Raw genomic sequence first — 25,005 nt, forward strand, 5'->3', positions numbered from 1 at the left:
TAAGGGAACACTTTGAAACTCTGTACTGGCAGTGGGAGAGTCATTCACCAAAATACATAAACCACTGCCAAAAATGATCAAGAAATTGAGCAGAATTGAAAGCACTATTTTCCACATTGTAGAATGTGTGTTCATGACCTGTACACTGGAAGTAACATGTCGGTAGCGCAGGTGTTCGCAGTAGGCCTGAGTGTAAATGCTGCTGAAGACCTTGTGGTAAAACGTTGAAGTTATAGTCCTTTACTATCATTCCTACAAAACCCAGCAACTTTACATAGTGTCAGGCGCTGGCCGAGATGACGCAAGGACTTTGGCACGCTAGTATCGTCTTGGACAGACTTGTTTTTATCACCACTAACCAAATTTGGACAAGCCGATACAATGATATGCCTTTAAAAATCCGGGCGAAAAACTGTGATAAACTTGCAAGAGATCATATAGTGTGTGGAATACATGGCGATGCTGTGTACATTTAGGTGAACTGGGCCAATGCAGGTCCTGACTGTACCACCCTTCTTTACCGCAGCTACCATCGCAGAAACACACTCTGTGGCCTCATCAATGGGGGCTATGATGCGCAGTTTTGTCACTCTATCCAATTCGCCAACCACCTGTTCAATTGTGATACTTTTGAAAAGTTGCCCACCATAGATCATGTGAAACTGGACAACTCAGTAACACCCACTGTCTTTGCTCCAAGAAGAGTACCCCTTGGCTTAAGACAGAAAGTAGTTGACAAATTGGATAGAAAGACAAGACTGGGCATCATAGCCCCCATAGCCTCACAACGCCCCGGTCCTGGGTTCAATTCCGATCTTGGGTGACTGTGTGGAGTTTGCACCGACTTTCTGAAAGAGCACCCTAATCCTTCAATCCCATAACTCCACCATTTTTGTTCTCCACGTGTTTGTGTGGGTTTCCTCCGGGTGCTCCAGTTTGCTCCCACAGTCCTAAAATGTGCAGGTTAGGTGGATTGACCATACTAAATTGCTCCTTAGTATCCAGGTAAGTGTAGATTAGATGGGGTTATGGGATTGCAGGAATAGGTTGCTCTTTCAGAGAGTTGGTGCAGACTCGATGGGATGAATGGCCTCCTTCTGCACTGTCGGGATTCTATGCTAGATGCGTATTGAGGGTCAGCCAGGCCCACTGATCCAGTGGGTCACCCGTTTACTGCCGAAGGTGTGAAGCTAGATCCGGATAAGACAATGACTAAAAGATTGCATTTCCTCAGCATGGCGAATTATCTATCAAAGTCCATTCTAGTGAGGTGTCTGGACTTTTCTGTCAACCTCTCCACCAGGATGCGGAATGGTGTTGGCAGGAGCACTGCTGCATTGAACAGACTCAAGAACCTGCTTTCAGCCCCTCCAGCGTTACAATACTTTGACATCCGAGCACTTGTATTCTTATCAGCAGATACCTCTCAGCACGGACTCGGAGCAGTGCGCACCCAGAATGGCAGACCAGCGGCTTTTCCATCAAAGGCTCTCACTGACACGGATTGAGATTGAGAAAGAACTCCTTGGTTTAGTCTTTGTGGCATTGGGGTGTAGGCCTGGGTGGGGAGGATGTCCCGGAGGTCCAATATCTGGTGAGGGAATAATTCTGAGGGTGCCTTCAGAGTGAGGCGCCCATTCCGTCTTCCTGCCCAAGATGGGAAAAGTGTAAATGTCACTTTCCCACCCTACCTGCACCTAACAATTGTGGCTGGGTGGGATAGGCCCTTAAATGGCCATTGAGTGGTCACATAAGAACCTTGACCCCCCAATTGTGAAATTGCGTCTAGATTTGGGTGGTGGGCAAGGGGGTTCCCAGGTGAATTCTGTCCATTTAATTTTACGCTCCTCCCTGCCTCAGAACCCACCTTGGGGGGCAGCGTGAACATTCTGCCCCATATTATTCATATGGAAAGAGATTGCAGAATTCTGTGGTACAAAGGGATCTGGGTGTCATAATGCATGAATTGCATAAGTTAGTTTGCAGGTACAGCAAGTTATTAGGAAGGCATATGGAATGTTGTTGATAATTGCAAGGGGAATGGAATATTAAAGTAGGGAAGTTTTGGATAGAGCATTGGTGAAAGCACGGGCGTGATTCGACGGAACAATTTCAAAGTCCGGTTTTGGGTGCTTTTGGTGCGGTGCTTTGCGATGGCTCTGTTGGTGAGATTGTGGCCCGTGTTCAATGGCACTTAGTCCCAAAAATGAGCCCCACGAGAGTCTCAACATTATTGGCTTCCTTCCTGTCTGATTCGCCCAATTTGCACCTCAGCTGCTCGCCGCTAACAAGGTGGAGCTATTCTCCCTCAGCCCTCACTTCCAGTCAAATCGCAAGCATTGGATAATTCTAGACAGATACATAAATGGGCAGGTAGCAAAGGGATACAGATCCTTAGAAAATAGGCGACAGTTTTAGATAGAGGATCTGGATCGGCGCAGGCTTGGAGGGCCGAAGGTGCCTGTTCCTGTGCTGTAATGTTTCTTTGTTCTTTGTTCTTTGCATGTGCGGCTTCTAACCCGGAAGTGCAGGGGCCCACAGCAAAAGCTGCGAGATTCACTCTGGGTCCCTGCTGGCCCCCTGCAGGGTTGTGAATTCGTTTAACTTTTTTCAAGGAATTTCGGGAGTAAAACTCCACCGTTTTTACGCCGCCGTGGGGACATAATCTCATTTTGGGAGAAATCCAGCCCGTGGTTTTTAGGTATTGAAGGATATCACGTTATTGAAACAGATTTGGGCTGTGAGAGTGAGAAAATGGTGTTTTAAAAGCAGAGCCTTAAAATTTGGCGAAATAGGTAGCAGGTTTGATTTGCTGAATAGTCTGTAGTTATGGATCGACACCGTCATTCTATGATCTCAGGCTTCTCTGACCCCCTTGGCCCCCTTAGGTATTGTCTCATTGTATTTTGCATACTATTTTTACAAGGCAGTTCCACTAGAGGTCTGGAGATTGATCTATTCTGACAGCCGTGGAAACCAATCTTATTCCAGGCTCCATCAGGATTCCCTCTGGCATTTTAATATCTCTGTTTTTATAGGAACCGCAGTATCGGGTCTCTGCCTGTAAAAATGCTCTCATCTTTTCCTGATTTAAATTAATAAATGTTTAAACTTGCAAATAAAACAATGTGGCATAGATCTGCTGTTTTTATTTAATGTGTTGAGGGTTTAGTGCTGCATAGCAAAGAATTATTGGATGATTGAAACTGTTTGTAATAATTGGAAACGGGAAGATTGATCGAGCATTTGAATAGCCACTAAATTCATGGATCAGCTAGCACAGTGTTTATGAGACAGAAAGGCAGTGGGATTTGGTTTGTGCCGGTATACTGAAGTGCACTTGTAATCCCAATCCCTTGCTCGCTCCCTGTAACCTATTTGGAGAACCTTTTAAAGCTATTGCTTTGAACTTCAGAGTACGTACCTATTAACTTCTGATTAAAGTTTACCCTCAGAGCTCTACATTTGAAATTAACAAAATCCACACATTTTTGCCAGAGCAGATGATGAACCAGTGAATCTGGTCACAGCTATAAAAGATTTACTTTGTAGCATAGTCATAGCATCGCAGTATAGTGTCTGAAGCACATCACTCTCTCTTGTGTTCAATAAGTTACTGCTTCCTTTTTCTGGGTGCAAAGTTATCTCTCCCTCCCCAACCTGGGGCTAGAATACTCCTTTATCCCAGAAACATGGAATGCATTCAGCTCCTTCCTAAACCGGCTGATCATCTTCCTCTCATATCAAAGTAAACCTTATAATAGACTAGACTAGAACAGCACAGCACAGAACAGGCCCTTCGGCCCTCGATGTTGTGCCGAGCAATGATCACCCGACTCAAACCCACGTATCCACCCTATACCCGTAACCCAACAACCCCCCCCCCCCCCCCCCCCTAACCTTACTTTTTAGGACACTCCGGGCAATTTAGCATGGCCAATCCACCTAACCCGCACATCTTTGGACTGTGGGAGGAAACCGGAGCACCCGGAGGAAACCCACGCACACACGGGAAGGACGTGCAGACTCCGCACAGACAGTGACCCAGCCGGGAATCGAACCTGGGACCCTGGAGCTGTGAAGCATTTATGCTAACCACCATGCTACCGTGCTGCCCCTCAATAATAATAATGATCATTATCGTCACAAGTAGGCTTACATTAACACTGCAATGAAGTTATTGTGAAAAGTCCGTTTGAGACCTAATTTAAGCTCTATAAACCCGAGTGTGTCTGACAGGAAACTTGGCAACCTGCTAGCTCTCTGTCCCATCCACCTGCCCTTTCCCACAACTGTTAGTATTATTCCTTTTTCAAAGAATTATTGACTTCTTTTTATATCATATTATGGATTTTGCTTCTGGTGCTTTGTCTGGCGGTGTTTCAGGTCTTACAAACCCCCAAAATCCTACTGATCTCTATTTATTTTTGTTTTGATGACTTTCTGAAATTTATCATCTTGCCCACCGACTCACCCACCGCTCTGTCTGCTTCTCACCGGACCTTGTTAAACCTCTTCCATCATGTCACTTCTCGCTCTCACTTAACTTGCAAGAACGCCCATCTTTCACTTTCTCTACACATCCTTGCACCACAGCCACTTCGCTGGTCCTTATGTAATTGGAGTTCTGTCCTTGAAATTAACCCTCATCAAATGAACTTCATCCATTCGGTGAACATCCGCCATCATTTATTTGAACTGTTTTTACATGAATTGCAGAAGAAAGAGCCGATCACCAGGGAGAGAAATAGAACTGGAGTTGGGCCTGAACAGATCTTACAGATGACAACTGGAGTGCAGGAAGTACTGGAGGTCAGTGGGATCTTAGAGATGGCAATTATGCTCACAGCTACCTGGTGATAAAAGTAAATGTCACTGAGCCATGCCATACAATGCTCAAGTCATGCTGACTTGATTTCAGTGATGACTGAAATGTGACCATCTCCATAATGATTAATTGCAATATTGTTACATTGCCGATGCTAATTCATGTCTTTTATCTCTGCCTCAACCGTCACACATGCAGCAGCAGGAATGGGACCACATGGATGAATCCTCAGAAGATTTGAATGTTGTATTACAACTGAACTCACACTTGCTTCACACCAGCGCAGGTATTTGCCCTTCACTGGGTTCAGGTAGACAGGTAGTTGGACTTTCTCTTGGTGAGTTACAGTTCAGGGGCGGAATTCTCCGACCCCCCGCAGGGTCGGGGAATCGCCTGGGGCCGGCGTAAATCCCGCCCCCGCCATGGCCGGAATTCTCCGCCACCCGGGAATCGGCGGGAGCGGGAATCATGCCCCGCCGATCAGCGTGCCCCCCCCCCCCCGCCGATCGGCGTGCCCCCCGTGGTGATTCTCCGGCTCGCGATGGACCAAAGTACCGCCGCTAACAGGCCAATCCCACTGACGTGGTTTAAACCACCTCTGTGCCGGCGGGATTGGCGGCGCGAGCGGGCCCCCAGGGTCCTGGGGGGGGCCGTGGGCCGATCGGACCCCGGGGTGTGCCCCCACGGTGGCATGGCCCATGATCGGGGCCCACCGATCGGCGGCAGGCCGGTGCCGTGGGGGCACTCTTTTTCTTCCGCCGCCGCCACGGCCTCCACCATGGCGGAGGCGGAAGAGACCCCCCTACCACGCATGCGCTGGTGGTGACGTCAGCGGCTGCTGACGCCCCGGCGCATGCATGGACTTACGCCAACCGGCAAAGGCCTTTCGTCCACCCCCGACGCTGGCCAGCGGGCGCCAAAGGCCGTTGCCGCCGGTTTTGGCGCCAGTCGGAGCAGCGGGAGCCACTCTGGCGCGGGCCTAGCCCCATTCTCCGCACCTTTGGGGAGGCCCGACGCTGGTGTGGTTGGCGCCACTCCGCTACGCCGGGACCCCCCGCCCCACTGGGTAGGGGAGAATTTCGCCCAAGAAGTGAGCAAGAGCGGGCACTAGCAGCAGGGACAGCTGTAGAGAGGGGCATGGCATCTCCAAGTTCAGGTCAGAGGTCATCGATGAGAAAAGTCATCATCCACAGGCACTAGAAAGTCTTTAATGTACTGGCAGGCTTTACATGCCTCCTGTTCCTGAATCCAGAAAGAATGAAATAATCCAGTTCAAGTATGAATCCAAAAGAGAAAATGCTGGAAAATCTCAGCAGGTGTGGCAGCATCTGCAGCGAGAGAAAAGAGCTAACATTTTGAGTCCAAATGACCCTTTGTCAAAGCTAAAAGGCAGAGAAAATGGGAGATATACCGTGGGGTGACAGAATGAAAGATGAGTCATAGCCACGGTAACCAAGGTAAAAGAGTGCTCAAGGCCACAGAAACTGAGGGAAAAGAGTGCTAATGGCAGTCTCCAGTGAGAATAAAATGTGCAAAAGACCAAACAGCAGAGAAACTAAAATCAGAGGGTAAACTGTGATAGATGTAGGGGGAATGGAGAAGCAAACGAGAGAAAGGGTAAGGAGAGGGGGAATAAGATAAGGGGGGGCAGAATATATATATATATATATAAGAGAGACAAGAAAAAAAGAAAAGGTAAAAGACAGTTAAAATGAAATGGAATAAAAACAAATGGGTCAAGGTGGGGTAGAGCTGATCATTTGAAGTTGTTGAATTCGATGTTGAGACCGGAAGGCTGTGTTGTGCCTAACCGGAAAATGAGATGCTGTTCCTCCAGTTTGTGTTGAGCTTCACTGGAACATTGCAGCAGGCGAAGGACAGACATGTGGGCATGGGAGCAGGGTCTTGTGTTAAAATGGCAGGCAACAGGAAGGTCAGGGTCCTGAATGCACACAGACCGAAGGTGCTCAGCAAAGTGATCACCTAGTCTGCGTTTGGTCTCTCCGATATAGAGGAGACCACATTGGGAGCAGCGAATGCAATGGACCAAATTGGAAGAGATGCAAGTGAAACGCTGCTTAACCTGGAATGAGTGTTTTGGGCCAGGGATGTTAAGCATGGAAGAGTTAAAGGGGTAGGTGTTACACCTTCTGCAATTGCATGGGAAGGTGCCATGGCTGATGGGAGAGGTGGTGGGTAAGGTGGAGGAGTGGACTAGATTGTCTCGGAGGGAACGGTCTCTGCAGAATGCTGATAGAGGGAGTGAAGGGGAGATGTGTTTGGTGGTGGCATCACGCTGGAGTTGGCGAAATTGGCGGAGGATTATGCTTTGCATATCAAGGCTGGTGGGGTGAAATGTGAGAATGAGGGGACTCTTGTTCTGGGAGGGAGGGGAGGGGGCGAGGGTAGTGCCATGGGAGATGGACCACACACTGTTGAGGGCCCTGTCAACAACTGTAGGTGGGAAATCATGGTTGAGGAGGAAGGAACATATTTTCGAAGCACCACTTTGAAAAGTGGCTTTATCAGAACAAATGCGATGGACTTGAAGGAGTTGAGAGAGCTTCCATCTATGGTTGCCAGCACCATGGAATGGCAATCGCAGCAATCAATGAATCCATGGAGGCTTTGGCCATGTCCATGCATATTCTGGGACCTAGAGGGTGGTGCCAGGCTATATTAGGAGTCAAGATGGTCTATCAGTGGTGGGCCCGACACAGTATGGGTATAAAAGCTCAGGAGGCCGAAGAAGGTGAATTCAAACAGCAATTTATTTTAAGCCAAAAGAAAAGCCACATGCGGCAGACAGCACAAAGGTCACAAGTGGGATTACTGATCATGTCGGTCCCAATCCGGGCCGGTTTTTATGAGCTGATTCTTACAGGCCCCAGCTGATGGGCCTCTGACCATTAGTGGGGGAGCTCGTATTGCACGATGGGTAGATCAATTGGGCCGTTGCCCTTGGTCTTGTGAAGGTTATTACATCCCTCCCTCACACCCCCGAAATCCAAAGGTCCCTCTATTGCAAAAGGGTACTATTGGAGGTCTGTCCCTGATCATACTGACCTGCGAAAGTACTGCGGATTCAATATACATTTCTAATGCTGAGTTGTCCATTGACTGCGGCCTGGACACAGGTTCCTGGCTGGTTGTGCTTCTTCACTAACAGATGGCAGGCAGGGGGAGTGAGGGACCGAATCATCTAGTGTGGCTACATCTGGAATGGGTTCCTGCCCTTAGGGTTGTCCACATGCTTCGGTACAGTCCGTTCTCTGGTCTTGTCCGTATAGGAAATTGGCCCCGTTTTCTTCAGCAACCACCGGGCGCTGTCCCCCAAATTCCAGGTATAGAATATATCCCTTGGGTTGAATCTTCTGTCTTGCTTCCAGTGGTCATGATACCTCTTCTGGACATCTTGCTTCTTTTCCAGTTTCCCGCCAAGGTTTGGAAATGTTAAATTTAGGCAGGTCTGGAGACATCGGCCCATTCATTAATAACTCTGCCAGCACTACCCTGGTCGTAGCATAGTCTGATAATTGAATTAAAAGCACCTGTTTATTCATTCCCCGCTAAAGAGATTTCACTCTCCATTCAGCCAGGCCATTTGAAGAAGGATGATATGGGGTGGTTCGAATATGTTTCACCTCATTAGTATACATAAACCCCTAAAATTCATCACTTGTGATGGGGACCTTTATCAGTGATAAGCACCTCTGGAATACCATGAGTGCTGAAAGATTGGTGCAGCTTCACTCTGGTGACTCGCGAAGTAATGGAAGACATCCATGTACATCCATCCACTTTCAGTGGGCGTCAGGAACAGAAACATTGACCCCAGGAAGTTGTTGTGTAAACGCACCCAAGGATAACGTGTCTATGAAACTTAGTGCCAACACAACTTTGTCTGCTAATGGTGGGGACGGGTGGCATGCAGGCAGCGGGGCATCCACGTGTGCAACTTGTATGCCTGGACGGTACTCCAAGTATACTTACATGCTGCCATCAGTAATGCCCATCACTGGATCTGGCTGAAGCTATGAGCAATATCTGGGTTGGCAGTGCCAGGGGCCAGTGTCAGGTTGGCACTGTCAAGGAACTGGGTGTGAGGGGGGAAATGAACGGAGGGGGGAACTGAAAGAGGGAGACTGAGGGGTGGCCTGATGGGGGAGCCCTTAAGGAGTGGCCCTTTGGTGACCCCATAGCAGCGTGTTGCTCATTTGTGGGTGGGTCTGATGACAGCGATTTGGGGGGTGGTCTTTGCCGGTGAGGGGTGGGGGGGCGGTGCTGCAGGGTTATTCTGAGATTGGCCGTCCATTAAAGAGAGCATCTCTACCTGTGGATCCGGCCATGCCGGAGTCTTCGAATCCCACACATGACATTTTCAGCGCAAATTACCCCGGCTCCAAAATAAATTCTCTGTGAGGGTGGATTGTGATCTGGATCCCACCAGTCAACCCGACGGGAATCGCAACTCGTTTTCCGCCAGAGACCACACTTAGAAATTCCTTGGGATAATATCCTCTTCACAACTTACTTTCCAACTTACTTTTTTGTGTCATCAGCAAATTTAGCAACTATACATTTGATCTTTTCAAACAAATAATTGCTAGACTGTGTAAGTTATGGCAACTCTCCATCCGTGCCAGTTAGGGCAACATTGCTACAGAAATGGCAAGACTTACAGACATTTTACATAAATGATGTGGAGATGCCGGCGTTGGACTGGGGCGAGCACAGTAAGAAGTCTTACAACACCAGGTTAAAGTCTAACATTTTTGTTTCATACACTAGCTTTTGGAGCACTGCTCCTTCCTCAGGTGGATGAAGAGGTTTGTTCCAGAAACATCGATATAGACAAATTCAAAGATGCCAGATAATGCTTAGAATGCGAGCATTTGCAGGTGATTAAGTCGTTACAGATCCAGAGATAAGGGTAACCCCCAGGTTAAAGAGGTGTGTATTGTGTCAAGACAGGACAGTTGGTAGGATTTCGCAAGCCCAGGCCAGATGGTGGAGGATGAATGTAATGCGACATGAATCCAGGTCCCAGTTGAGGTCGCACTCATGTGTGCGGAACTTGGCTATAAGTATTTGCTCGGCGATTCTGCGTTGTTGCACGTCCTGAAGGCCGCCTTGGAGAATGCTTACCCGGAGATCAGAGGCTGAATGCCCTTGACTGCTGAAGTGTTCCCTGACTGGAAGGGAACATTCCTGACCGGTGATTGTCACGCGATGTCCGTTCGTTCGTTATCGCAGCGTCTGCATGGTCTCGCCAATGTACCACGCTTCAGTACATCCTTTCCTGCTGCGTATGAGGTACACAACGTTGGCCGAGTCACACGAGTATGTACCGCATACCCGGTGGGTGGTGTTCTCACGTGTATTGGTGGTATCCATATGAATGATATGGCACGTCGAGAAAGGTCGAGGATGGAAGAGAGGATCTCCTCTTAATTGTTCAAGAAAATAAACTTGACGAAACTGTGGGTATTAGCTCTCACAGGAGTGGAGCAGCCAATACAGGCTGCAATGGAATGGACAGAAAGTAAGAGCCGTGATAAAATCCAGGAAAAGGCAGTCTGGCCTACTAGGCTTGTCCCAACAGGTGGCAAAAATGGAAAAGCGAATTATTGAGTTGGAGAGCCAACTTAATGCAACAGGGAATGCTGAGGAAAGCGCTAGGGCAGAGGAAAGGCTCTATGAGGAGTTGTATGAAGTCAAACAGTTCATTCAGCAGGTGAATGAACCGGAATACCCAAGAGTATCTCCAATGCCAAGTAACAGGGGCAAAGGAGAGGGAGAGAAATTTCCAAGAACTCCATGTTCAGGGTACCCAGACGTAAAGGGAGCTGGAGGGGAAATTTCAAGACAACCGGGCAGCATACAGGGCGGACTGTAGTGAGCTTGGGGATAGTGATCACACACCTTGCTAGTTGAGCATGGAAAGGCTGGAAGAGGCATGTTTACATACAATTCATGCACCGAGTACCTGGCTATCTGGTCCCGTCAGGGGTACACCTCCTCGTCTCGGGAAGCCCTAAACAACCAAACCTCTGCTGGAAAAGTTTGTAGCAGCAGCAGGGGAGGTGGGGATAGGTACATCCATAAAGTAAAAGCCTACACCAAATTAGAGCCACGGGCCGAGGGGAATCAGCGAGCAGATGAATTGACCAAGGAGGGAGCTAGAACCGGTGTGACTTGGGATCCTTATGAGGAAGGGCAGGTAGCTGCAGTTAGGGGGCAGCCTCAGGAAAAAGAGAGCGCAGGGGTGGTTTTGCCCCAGGCATTGGTACGGTCCAGGCGCAGAATCCCATCCTGAAGACTACCTTGGCTGTTATCCGCAGGCAGGAAAAGGTAGAGGGTCCGTATGGGGCTGCAGATGTAGCTGTAAAGGAAGGCATGCTTTTTAAGAGGGATAAATGGGTAGTGCCTTCCCTATATAGAAAAGAGTTTTTGAAGCTAGCCTGGAAGTCGCTCTTGTTTTGCCCCTTTGAGTATTTGAAGGTCTGGAAGATTTCAGCTGTTCTTGGACCCGCGATGGTAAGTAGAAGCTTTATTTTCTCTGCATCCGCCATGGCATCTAAGTCGGACGCTACCAGGTAGATCTCAAATCTCTTCTGTCAGGGCTGGGACCATGACATGGACCGGGGTCCTCATAACCCATCCCGTCATGAGCTCATGACACATGAGACATGACACACAGACAGCCCCGGACCACGGCCACTTAAAAGGGAAATGTCCCAAAACATGGAAAAAAAGTTTTAAAGCTGTAAAACCCGATCCTTTCACCTGGAACGACAGCACAATGCCTGAAATTCGACCAGTAGCTGAAAGTAACCTCCGCAGAACCCTGCAACAAGCAGTAAGCACCACCCTAGAAAATGATATGGTCTTGGAAGACAACGACTCAGACAAAGATTTCATCTTGGGAGGTGGCTACCCCAGTACCAAATCTGAACCGCAACTAGAGGTGTTGTACATTAAAGACCCCGACGACGAGTTCTTCGGATTGGGGAATCTTCAGCCCAGCATATATGACATCCCGACTCGTGAGGGCAGGATTATGCTGCGGCCTGACACCAAGAGACAGAGAGCGGTACAAGCCCACAGAGAGCGGCCTGCTGCCACACAGAGAGTGGTCTACGCACCACGAAGAGTCCTCGACTCCACATAGAGAGTGGTCCACGCACCACAAAGGGTCCCAGCCTCCACACAGAAAGTGATGAAAGACTCCACAGCGAGACCAATGCACGATTCCGCACATGGAACGCTGCAAGACTCCACAGAGGGAATGACACAAGCCTCCACAGCGAGCTCATGGACAGAGTACACGATGGAAGGAACGCAAGACTCCAGAGCGCAGTCCTTGTATGAACTAGACCATGAGGGTCTAGCAACCTCCTCTGAGCAACCAGCAGCAGATGATGCAGGTCTGCCACGCTCAAGTGAACAACAGAAAGACTATGACAGTCTGCCATGCTCAAGTGCACAGCAAGAAGACTATGACAGTCCACCCAGATTATTTGAGCCACCAGAAGAAGACTCTGACAGTCTACCCAGCTCAAGTGAACAACAAGAAGACACTGAGGCTCGACTCACTGTATGTGCGACAAGTGACGACGGCTTCCCACTTCCCATACATGATGTGCAACATGACAGACCTCAGCTAGAATGTACAGAGGCACTCGACAATCACAGTGAGACTACTGGTGACTCCGGTGACATCACGTTACTTCAAACCTCATTTGCTCGAGCCTCTCCACAAGCAAATGCATTCCTGAATGTTTTGACTCCGGACGGGGAGCATCAAGAAACGTCAGAAGATTCAAGTGAACCTGCAATGAGTCCGGACGGGGAATGTCAAGAAACCAAAGCTGATTCAGGTGAACCAGAAAGGGCTCCAGACGGGGAGCATCCACAAGCCAATGCTGACTCGGGTGACATAGACCATAGAACATAGAACAGTACAGCACAGAACAGGCCCTTCGGCCCTCGATGTTGTGCCGAGCCATGATCACCCTACTCAAACCCACGTATTCACCCTATACCCGTAACCCAACAACCCCCCCTTAACCTTACTTTTTAGGACACTACGGGCAATTTATCATGGCCAATCCACCTAACCCGCACATCTTTGGACTGTGGGAGGAAACCGGAGCACCTGGAGGAAACCCACGTACACACAGGGAGGACGTGCAGACTCCGCACAGACAGTGACCCAGCCGGGAATCGAACCTGGGACCCTGGAGCTGTGAAGCATTTATGCTAACCACCATGCTACCGTGCTGCCCAGAATTTACAGTGCAGAAGGAGGCCATTCGGCCCATCGAGTCTGCACTGGCTCCTGGAAAGGACACCCTACCCAAGGTCAACACCTCCACCCCATCCCCATAACCCAGCATCCCCACCCAACACTAAGGGCAATTTTGAACACTAAGGGCAATTTATCATGGCCAATCCACCTAACCTGCACATCTTTGGACTGTGGGAGGAAACCGGAGCACCCGGAGGAAACCCACGCACACACGGGGAGGATGTGCAGACTCCGCACAGACAGTGACCCAAGCCGGAATCGAACCTGGGACCCTGGAGCTGTGAAGCGATTGTGCTATTCACAATGCTACCGTGCTTCCATGGTCAATTTACTTGTTACCAGACTCCAGACGGGGAGCAGCGACAAGCCAAAGCTGATTCAAGTAAGCCGGACATGACTCCAGACGAGGAACGCCGTGAACTCAGTGACGGCACACTCAGGGAAACAGCAGATGCCACAAAGCACGCTGACATGAGTAACTGTGTGAAGGACTCGTATTATCCACAGAGTGTGGTCCTTGAGCGCAGCAAACATGACAACAAAACCAACCAACACAACAACAACATCAAAGACAACATCCAGAAGCGTACCAGAGGCAACAATGTCGACAGTAAGCACGACAAATCAACAACAACAATGGAACAACGACTGGTACGACATGGTACAACTCTGCCCATGAGGGACACTGTTATTGCTCAGCTCAGCACAATGCCATACCATGGCAGGTCGACACAGATTGCATACATCGCGACCACAAACATGGGAAGAAAAAAAGACTCCAAATCAGACAACAAAGTGATTTGACCACTTCTTGCTTACTTACGCACAGGGACACTGACGGCGTTTACAAAGCAATGCCACCATCAACATCACAACCTCACCAACCAAATAAGAAAGAGACTCGACCATAATAATTAATATGCCCCCTGTGATAGTGTCACCTCTGTGTGTATCGTGAATGCCCATTGGTCGTGTCCTATCTTACTGACCTATTGGTTGAGTGTCTATGTGCCATGTCTCTGGTGCTGTCTCTAGTGTCTAGCTATTCTACGTGTATTTACATTAACCCCTTGTGTATTTATAGTGATGCATATAACCACACCCACAGCTATCTCTGACACCCAATTCCAGCCTGTTGTGGGGTAAAAAGAACACCCTTCTGCAACTGTAACATCTGTGGCATTCCACTGGGTACATCTTACCAACCTGAAAAGGGGCGGCATGGTGGCACAGTGGTTAGCACTGCTGCCTCACAGTGCCAGGAACCCGGATTCAATTCAGACGTTGGGCTACTGTTTGTGTGAAGTTTGCACATTCTGCCCGTGTCTGTGTGTGTTTCCTACGGGTGTTCCGGTTTCCTCCCACAGATCCCAAAGATGTGCCGGTTAGGCAGATTGGCCATGCTAAATTGTCCCTTAGTGTCCTAAAAAGATGTGTAGGTTAAGGTGTTATTGGGATAGGGCGAGGGAGAGACGTTGGGTGGAATACCTTCAGAGGGGTCGGTGCAGACTCGATGGGCTGAATGGGCTCCTTCTGCACTATAGGGATTCTATGACTCATTTTTACCTACCCACCTGTTTTCTGTTAAATAACCAATCCTCTATCCATGCCAATATGTTACCTTCCATCCATAATGCTATTGTATAAAAATGGGACAATTCAAAAATCCAGGCTCCTGTATTTTTTGAATGGGGTTGAAATATCCACTGAATTGTGATCAACATTTAAATTGTTTGCAGCAAACTAGCCAGCCTTCAGAACAGCGACCATGACACCACACAACCCTGCCATGGCAATTCCTGCAAGACGTGCCAGATCATTGACATGGGTACCACCATTACACTTGAGAACACCACCCACCAGGTACGTGGTACATATTTGTGCACCTAATTTGATTTTGTTTTTTGTAAATAGCTGTCACAAAAGAAGTAAATAGCCGAGACTTTGCGAATTTTAGCAATTATCTACTGAATTTCCATTGGAGATTTACAGATTATGACAATTGCAAGAAATAGGCATTAAGCATGAACACGAGGAAAGCAGCAAAATAATCCTGATGTGAGCTTCCTTCTCACCATTCAAATGTGCCTATTCACTTTGGATAGCATCAGCTAGCACTAATGAAAATTAACAGTTCAGCGGAAAGGATATCCTCAGTAGAGATTCCATGTTGTGGGCTAGAAATTGCCTTATGTCCTACCACTTGTTGCAGCATGGACACATTATGCCTGTGCTGCCCACAGCTTCCTGTGCATTGTGGCAGCAGAAGTAGAGCATATGTTGATGCAGTCAGACTTGTGACTCCAGAATTTATGATCCAATTCCTGGCACTCCAAATTTTCACCAGTGCGGGTTAAGGGTGCAGATTAGTGTGCATTTCAAATCCAGACCTTGCACTCCCAACCTGGCCAGCTTTACAGTGAGAATGGGCATGTGCTAATCACCTGCAATTTTCCTGGAGTCCAGCCCACTTTTGAAACATCTTTATCTTGTATAAACAAGTATTGTACTATTGACAGAATAAATGACGGAAAAAGAGCTGTCAACCAAGCAATTTTATCCCTGGGGTGCAGCTGTTTCAACAGACTAATGGATGTCTGGCTCTCAGCTAAGACTCATTAAGCATTCTTGGCAGAGTTACTTTAGTTATTGGAATGTCACACACTGTTTGTTGCCTGATTCCAGATTTCTTCCTGGAAGTGTCAGTAGCATTGCTTAATTAAGTATAATGAAAGCTAACTTTAAAGTAATTTTCAGTTTGTGTGCAGAGTTCAATTGAACATCCTTTTTAAAAATGTTTATTTTTATTGTGGAGTAATTCACCATAATTTCAACAAAGCCCTGTTGAAATGCTGATTAAAGGACATTGCCCACTAACATAACTAATGTGACAGCTGAATTCATACATGAAGATTTATTAATTTCCTACAGCACATAATCTGTTGCCAGTCTTGTTGAACTTTAAACTTTGTTGTTGAGAGGGTGATGAAATCTCACAGTCTCAATCAATAGAGTGAGTTGGAGATAAGTACAAAACCCAATCCATCAGCAGAAGTGACCTTGCAGCCACTTTTCCCCAACTTTTTCTCAGTTTGTTATTATAGGTTTGGGTTAGCCGTTTTAAAGATATTCAATAAAAAACAAACTGTGAAACAGATATGCAGAGGGACACAAGACTTGGTTTACTGTCAACAATGACTGCATAGGGAGAGACCTACTGTCATTTGTACCTGGATCTGTGGTAACAAAGACTGCTAATTTAAAACGTTTGTTTTAGTTAAGTGACCGTGCAGCAGATGGGAATAGCAATCTCCTAATCTACACATTGGGTGGAGGCAGGATGGTATCTGAAGTGAAGGCAGGAAGAAAGAAAACTCCCAGTTTACTGACTGCTCTGGTTTTATCTACTTCCTTAGTTTAACATGTCAATCGGTTTTGAACTGGTATGTGCTGAGTGCACCCCTGGAGATCCAGTGATTGAATCTCTCCCTGGCATTGCTGAGTCTATGGTGCTGTGATCTGCATCAAATCCCTGGTGAAATTCTACTAATAAAAAGTATTTTCCCAATCCTATAGTTCAGAAATGGGTGTGACAGCAGGAGAAGATCCAAAGCAATCTAAGGTTGGTTTTACAAAATTGCCCAGAGTGTGGGAAATAAGATTGGGTTAGTTGCAAGCACAAATCACTACATGGGGCTAAGATATATTATCAATAGCAGGCTTCTGTCTCAAAGGGGAGGATTTGGAACTTAATATTCCTCAGTACAATACATTCAATAAAAAGAAGGAAGGTATAGAAAAAGTGGTTTAGCACGATTGGTGAAAAAAACTATCATTGAGCTGTCAAGGAAAGATGTAATTGAGGGGCCAACAACAAATTCTACTTGGTTGCAATTAAGGAACAATAGACAATGATTATGGTACTAAATGTGTACTAGAGACCACTTAATAGATGGAAGAATATGGATGAGTAAATTGTAGAAAGATGTAAGGAATATAAGCCTAATTATCCTACTTCATACTTTAAATTTGTGGCCCCTGATCACAGATCCCTTAACCATGTGGAGTGTGCCTTCCTATCCACTCTCCCTCGAGCCCTTAGCACTAAATACATTTCAATTAGCTTTTCTGTTGGCCTCTTCCAAAGAAAAGAATCCTAGCTTGTCCAATCTTTCCTCATAACTAAAATGTTCCAATCCAGGCAATGTCCTCGGAAATTTGCTCTGTATCCCCTCTAATGTGGGGGGAGGGGGGGGAAAAGGACAGGTGGAAATTACAGAGACTCTGCCACCAATCTTTGAATTCTCCTTATATGTGGAGGTGGTGCCAGAGGGCTGCAGGGATGAAAATGTTCCAGTCTTGTAGAGCAAAAGGTGAGAGGGATAACCCAGCACCTGCAGGCCAATGAGCCTAGTATCGGAGGGAGGGAAACTGTTAGAGTTTATGGATTAGGGAGAAAATTAATTGGCACTTGAAAAAGTGTGGGCTAATAAATGAAAGCCAGCTCTGATTTGACTAATGAGACCTAATTCTTTGACAAAGTAGCAGAGAGATGAAGATCGCGTGATTGATGTTGTGTTTGTGGACTTTCTGGAAGCATATGACAAAGTACCTTGAAATAGATTTGTTCACAAAATCAAAGTCCCTGTGATTAAATTAAAGTCAGATTAATGACTTGGAATGGATGAAGGCCAGGCTGTACTGTATTGTAGCTGTTGAAGATAGGTAGGAATGCAAAATGTGAGGAAGATGCAAAAGGCCTTCTAAGGAATATAGAAAGTTTAAACAGGTGGACAAAAATTGGCAGATGGAGTACAATGTGGAAATATGTGAGGTCGTAAAGTGTGGCAGGAAGAATAGAAAAACAGAGTGTTATTTAAACAGTGAGAGACTGCAGAATGCTGCAGTATAAGGGCAGCTCGGTCGCGCAGTGGTTAGCACTGCAGCTTCACGGCACCTAGGTCCCAGGTTCGATCCAGGCTCTGGGTCACTGTCCATGTGGAGTTTGCACATTCACCCTGTGTTTGCGTGGGTTTCGCCCCCACAACCCAAAGATGTGTAGGGTAGGTGGATTGGTCACGCTAAATTTCCCCTTAATTGGAAAAAATTGAATTGGGTACTTTAAATTTTTTTAAAAAGGAATGCCTGAAAGGGGAGGTATGAATGGGGGTGACATGAAGGGGGGCAAGAAGGGGATTATGAAGGGCAAAGTGGGTATAAAGGCTGAAGGAGGTGTATGAAGGCTGAGGGCTGAAGCAGTGCATGGAGGGGGGTGGGGGCAAAAGATGCGGAGTTGAAAGGGGGTGCCGAAGAAAATGAGGGGGATCTTAAAGGTGGGGTCTTAAAGGTGTCGACCACTTAGTTGGGTATGCTCTCTTGCGGGGGTGGGGGGGAAGCTCCGATGCCTCTGAGGATAGATAGGGGTTGGGCCAGGCCATCTTCATGCCTGTGTGGTGCATGGGGAGTGGTCACATAGACATTTAATGCAGAGGGGGAGGTTGCCCCTCTGGGGTCGTATGGGGCATTGCAAAATCAGTGAGTGAGGGGGTATAGGGGACCTTAAATTTAACCTTGAGATTGGGACACCGTTTAACAAGTGTCTTTGGTTCCCCACTCCAGAACCTCCCCAAACTCCATGACTAACTGTCGGTGAATTGTGATAGGAATTACACTGGAAGAGCTGGCGGGATTATCACTGGTTTTTCTGTGCCCAAAATGACACCTTGGGGGCGGTTCAGCAGACCAAAGTTAAGTCTGGTTTTAGCTGCGTTAAGCAGTGATCCCCCCCCCCCCCCCCCCCAAGCCCTTTGGGTATCCTCAGAGAGGAGGAAACACTGGAGGCCAACTTGGGGCCTACCACCAAGGAGACTACAATGGGAGATCCTCTGAGGAGTGAACTGCAGGACACTAAGGGATTTTTATAGTAACCTCACTGCAGTGTTTTTTTTTTTTAAATAATTTTTATTGAAGAGATTTTTTACATGAAAATACTTACCCCCCCTAACCATAGACTATTACACAATATTCCCTCTTAACAGATATCCCCCCCGCCCGACCCCCCGCGCGCGCTGTCCCTCTCCCCCTCCCCCCCCCAAAAAACAAACAAAGCAACAATTAACATCAAACATGAACCGCGAACAAATTTGTCCGCATTACAACCTTAAATAACCCACCACCCCCGTTTTTGCCACCCCCCCCCCCCCCCCCCCCCGGGTTGCTGCTGCTGCGACCTCTGCACCCTATCTTTGAGCCAGAAAGTCGAGGAAAGGCTGCCACCGCCTGAAGAACCCTTGTACCGACCCTCTCAGGGCGAACTTGACCCTTTCCAACTGGATAAAGCTTGCCATGTCATTAATCCAAGTTTCCACGCTTGGAGGCCTCGCGTCCTTCCACTGTATCAGTATCCTTCTTCGTGCAACTAGGGACGCAAAGGCCAGTATTCCGGCCTCTCTCGCCTCCTGTACCCCCGGCTCCACCCCAACCCCAAAGATCGCAAGTCCCCATCCTGGTTTGACCCTGGATCCCACCACCCTCGACACCGTCCTTGCCACCCCCTTCCAGAACTTCTCCAGTGCCGGACATGCCCAAAACATATGGACATGGTTCGCTGGACTTCCCGAACACTTGACACATCTGTCCTCACCCCCAAAGAACCGACTCATCCTTGTCCCCGTCATATGGGCTCTATGTAGCACCTTAAATTGAATGAGGCTAAACCTCGCACACGAGGAGGAAGAATTAACCCTCTCCAGGGCATCAGCCCATGTCCCATCCTCTATCTGCTCTCCCAGCTCCCCCTCCCACTTGGCTTTCAACTCCTCTACTGATGCCTCCTCAGCCTCCTGCATTACTTTGTATATGTCCGATATCCTCCCCCCTCCGACCCAGACCCCCGAGAGCACCCTATCGCTCGCCCCCCTGCTGGGGAGCGAGGGGAACCCTTCCACCTGGCGGCTAGCAAATGCCTTCACCTGCAAATGTCGAAACACGTTTCCCGGGGGGAGCCCGAATTTCTCCTTCAGCTCTCTCAGGCTCGCAAACCTCCCATCTACAAACAGATCCTTCAGCTGCCTGATGCCCACCCTGTGCCAGCTCTGAAATCCCCCGACCATGTTCCCCGGGATGAATCTATGGTTCCCTCTTAACGGTGCCTCCATCAGACCTCCCACTTCCCCCCTGTGTCGCCTCCACTGCCCCCAGATCTTGAGGGTGGCCGCCACCACCGGGCTCGTGGTGTACCTCGTGGGAGGGAGCGGCCATGGCGCCGTTACTAGGGCCCCCAGGCTTATGTTGCCACAGGACGCCCTCTCCATTCGTTTCCAAGCTGCCCCCTCCCCTTCCATCATCCACTTGCGCACCATCGACACATTAGCCGGCCAGTAATACCCCGAAAGGTTGGGTAATGCCAGCCCTCCACTCTCCCTACTCTGCTCCAAGAAGACCCTCCTCACCCTTGGGGTGCCGTGCGCCCACACGTAGCTCATGATGCTGCTCGTCACCTTTTTGAAGAAGGCCCTAGGGAGGAAGATGGGCAAGCACTGAAATAAAAACAAAAACCTTGGGAGGACCGTCATTTTAACGGACTGCACTCTGCCCGCCAGCAACAGCGGCACCATGTCCCACCTTTTAAATTCCTCCTCCATCTGTTCCACTAGCCTAGAGAAGTTCAACTTGTGGAGAGTCCCCCAGTTCCTTGCCACCTGCACCCCTAAATATCTAAAACTCTTTCCTGCTCTCTTCAACGGGAGTCTCCCGATTCCCTCTTCCTGGTCCCCTGGGTGTATCACAAATACCTCACTCTTACCCAAGTTTAGCTTGTACCCCGAAAAGTCCCCGAATTCTGCTAGCAGTTCCATCACCTCCGGCATTCCCCCTTCTGGGTCTGCCACGTATAGCAGCAGGTCGTCCGCGTATAGCGATACCCGGTGCTCCTCCCCACCCCTTGTCAGCCCTCTCCACCCCCCTGAGCCCCTCAGTGCCATCGCCAACGGTTCAATTGCCAGTGCGAAGAGCAGGGGGGACAAGGGGCACCCCTGTCTGGTCCCCCGGTGGAGCCCAAAATACTCCGATCTCCTACCATTCGTCACTACACTTGCCGTCGGGGCCGAATATAGCAGCTTCACCCATTTAATAAATCCCTCCCCAAATCCAAACCGCTCCAGCGTCTCCCACAGGTACTTCCACTCCACCCTATCAAATGCTTTCTCCGCGTCCAATGCCACCACTATCTCCGCCTCCCCCTCCACTGCCGGCATCATGATGACGTTTAGCAGTCTCCGCACGTTCGTATTAAGCTGCCGCCCTTTCACAAAACCCGTCTGGTCCTCGTGTATCACCCCTGGCACACAATCCTCTATCCTGGTAGCCAGGATCTTTGCCAGCAGCTTGGCGTCCACATTCAGGAGCGAGATAGGCCTATATGACCCACACTGCACGGGGTCCTTATCCCGCTTCAAGATCAGAGAGATCAGTGCCTGCGACATTGTCGGGGGCAGAGCCCCCCCCTCCCATGCCTCGTTGAAGGCTCGCACCAGCACAGGGCCCACCAGATCCGCATATTTTTTGTAAAATTCCACCGGGAACCCGTCTGGCCCCGGCGCCTTCCCCGACTGCATATGCCCAATCCCCTTGACTAGCTCCTCTAGCCCTATCTGCGCCCCCAGCCCCTCTACCAGCTCCTCTTGGACCTTGGGGAACCTCAGTTTGTTCAAGAAGCCCTCCATCCCCCCTCCCCTCGTCGACGGCTCTGACCGATACAGCTCCTTATAGAAGTCTCTGAAAACCCCATTTACTTCTGGCCCCTTCTGCACTATGTTCCCACCCCTCTCCCTTACTCCCCCAATTTCTCTAGCCGCATCCCGCTTGCGGAGCTGATGCGCCAGCATCCTACTCGCCTTCTCCCCATACTCATAAACCGCGCCCTGCGCCCTTCTCCACTGTGTCTCCGCCTTTCTGGTGGTCAACAGGTCAAACTTAGCCTGCAAACTACGCCGTTCCCCCAGCAGCCCCTCCTCTGGTGCCTCCGCATATTTCCTATCCACGTCCAGAAGCTCCCCCACCAGCCTCTCCCTCTCCTGTCTCTCCCTCCTTTCCCTATGTGCCCGTATGGAGATCAGCTCCCCCCGGATCACCGCCTTCAGGGCCTCCCATACCATCCCCACCTGCACCTCCCCCGTGTCATTAATGTCCAGATATCTCTCAATGCTCTTCCGGACCCTCTTACACACCTCCTCATCTGCCAGCAACCCCACATCCAGACGCCACAGCGGACGCTGGTCTCGCACCTCTCCCATTTCCAAATCTACCCAGTGTGGCGCGTGGTCTGAGACCGCTATGGCCGAGTACTCCACTTCCCGTACTTTCGGGATCAGTCCCCTGCTCAATACAAAAAAGTCAATTCTAGAATAGACTCTGTGGACATGGGAGAAAAAGGAATACTCCCTCGCCCTCGGCCTCCCAAACCTCCAGGGGTCCACCCCTCCCATCTGCTCCATAAACCCCTTTAACACTTCTGCCGCTGCCGGCCTCCTACTCGTCCTTGAACTCGATCTGTCCAACACGGGGTCCAGCACTGTGTTGAAGTCCCCCCCCCATGATCAGGCCCCCTGCCTCCAGGTCCGGAATGAGGCCCAGTAGGCGCCTCATGAAGCCAGCGTCGTCCCAGTTCGGGGGATACACGTTAACCATCACCACTTTCTCCCCCTGCAGCCTACCCTTCACCATGACATATCTACCCTCTTTATCCGCCACCACCTCCGCCGCCACGAACGACACCCTCTTCCCTACCAGGATCGCCACCCCTCGGTTCTTTACGTCCAGTCCTGAGTGGAACACTTGTCCCACCCACCCCCTTCTCAGGCGGACCTGGTCCGCCACCTTCAAATGGGTCTCTTGTAGCATTGCTACATCCGCCTTCAGCCCCTTCAAATGCGAGATTACTCTCGTTCTCTTGACCGGCCCATTCAGCCCCCTCACATTCCAAGTGATCAGCCGGGTCGAAGGGCAGCCCGCCCCTTTCCCCCGCCGACTAGCCATATCCTGTCACCTGCTCGCCCCGAGTCAGCCCTCCCTTTCTGACCCGCTCCCCATGGCGATGGCGCCCCCCCCCCCCACCCCTCCAGTCCTCAACTTCTCCTCCCTGGCCTTTTCAGCAGCAACCCGGTGGCCCCCCCCTCCCCCCCCCCCCCACCCCCCTCCCCCCCCAGGCTAGGACCCTTCCTAGCCGCGACGCACCCTCCATAGTACTTCCGTGAGTCAGCTGGTTTACGCTGACCCGGCTGCCCCTGCCACACTCCGGCTCCTCCCGGCATGGGGGACGTCCCCCCCCTTACCACCCCTCCTTGACCCCGCTCCAGCGCGGGAAAGGGAGCCATTGCTGACCACGCCCCTTACTCCCACCCCCCTCCCTCCTCTGCCCCGTGCGCGGGAAACCAGAGGAAAGCCCGCGCTTTCGCCCTGCCCCTCCCCGCCCCTCCATCTTCAGTTCCATCCCCGTCCCCGATCTCCCACCGATAAATACAAAACAACCAAAAACCCCACAAGAAACACATACCCCCGGCACTCCCCCCCCCACCCCGCCCTCCCACCATAACATTATAAATAACAGGAAAAAGAGAGAAAAAACTGGTATAGAGAACAAAAAGGGTCCAAAAATACGGCCAAGTGAAAATCCAACCAACAGAAAGCCACGTGTCCAGCTTAAAGTACCAGAGCGGCAACGACCGCCAAGTATCCCCTGGTTCTAGTTCGAGTCCAGCTTTTCTTCCTGGACAAAGGCCCACGCCTCCTCCGGGGACTCGAAATAGTGGTGCTGGTCCTTGTAGGTCACCCACAAGCGCGCTGGCTGCAGCATCCCGAATCTAATTCTCTTGGCATGCAGCACCGCCTTCGTCCGGTTGAACCGGGCCCGCCGCTTTGCCACCTCCGCACTCCAGTCCTGAAAGATCCTCTCCGTCGAGTTCTCCCATTTGCTGCTCCTCTCTCTCTTGGCCCACCTCAGCACCCTCTCCCGGTCACTGAATCGCTGGAACCGAACCAGCACCGCCCTCGGGGGTTCGTTTGCTCTTGGCTTCCTGGCCATTACTCTGTAGGCCTCCTCCAATTCCAGGGGCGAAGGGACGGCCCCTGCCCCCATCAGTGAGCCCAGCATTTCTGCCACATACCCCTGGAGGTCCGACCCCTCCAGCCCTTCTGCCAGGCCCAGGATCCTCAGGTTTTTCCGCCTCATGCGGGCATCCATCTCCTCCAATCGGTTTTGCCATCTCAGGTGGAGTGCCTCGTGCACCTCCACCTTTCCCACGAGGACCGTGGCCTCCTCCTCCCTCACAGTCATCTCCTGCTGCAGCTCCCGAATTGACGCCTCTTGGGTCGCCTGTGCCCCCATCAGCCTGGTGGTCGTCGCGTTCATCGACTCCAGCAGCTCCACTTTCAGCTCCGTGAAGAAGCGCAGGAGAGCGGCCTGCTGCTCCTCCGCCCATTTCCTCCAGTCCTCGGGTGCGCCGCCGGCCGCCATTTTGGATTTTTTCCCCCGCTTTTTTCGGGGAGCTGCTGCCGCTTTTTTTCCTGCCCCACTTCGGGTGACGACCATAAATTTGACGGGGTTCTCCTCTGGGAACCTTCCCCCACCGGGAATTGCCGTTCCAGCGCCGTTAGGGGCCCTCCAATCGGCCCGAAAACACCTTCCTAACAGGAGCAGCCAAACGTGCGACTTAGCTGGTCATAGCCGCAACCGGAAGCATCCCCTCACTGCAGTGTTAATATAAGCTTACTTGTAACACTAATAAAGATTATTATTAGTGCCTAGGTTCACCTATCTCCACTAGGTGCCTGTCATTTATTGCGCTTCCTCAACCTCCCGCTACAT

This window comes from Scyliorhinus canicula, chromosome 1, assembly GCF_902713615.1.
Source record: "Scyliorhinus canicula chromosome 1, sScyCan1.1, whole genome shotgun sequence".
In the NCBI taxonomy this organism is placed as follows: Eukaryota; Metazoa; Chordata; class Chondrichthyes; order Carcharhiniformes; family Scyliorhinidae; genus Scyliorhinus; species Scyliorhinus canicula.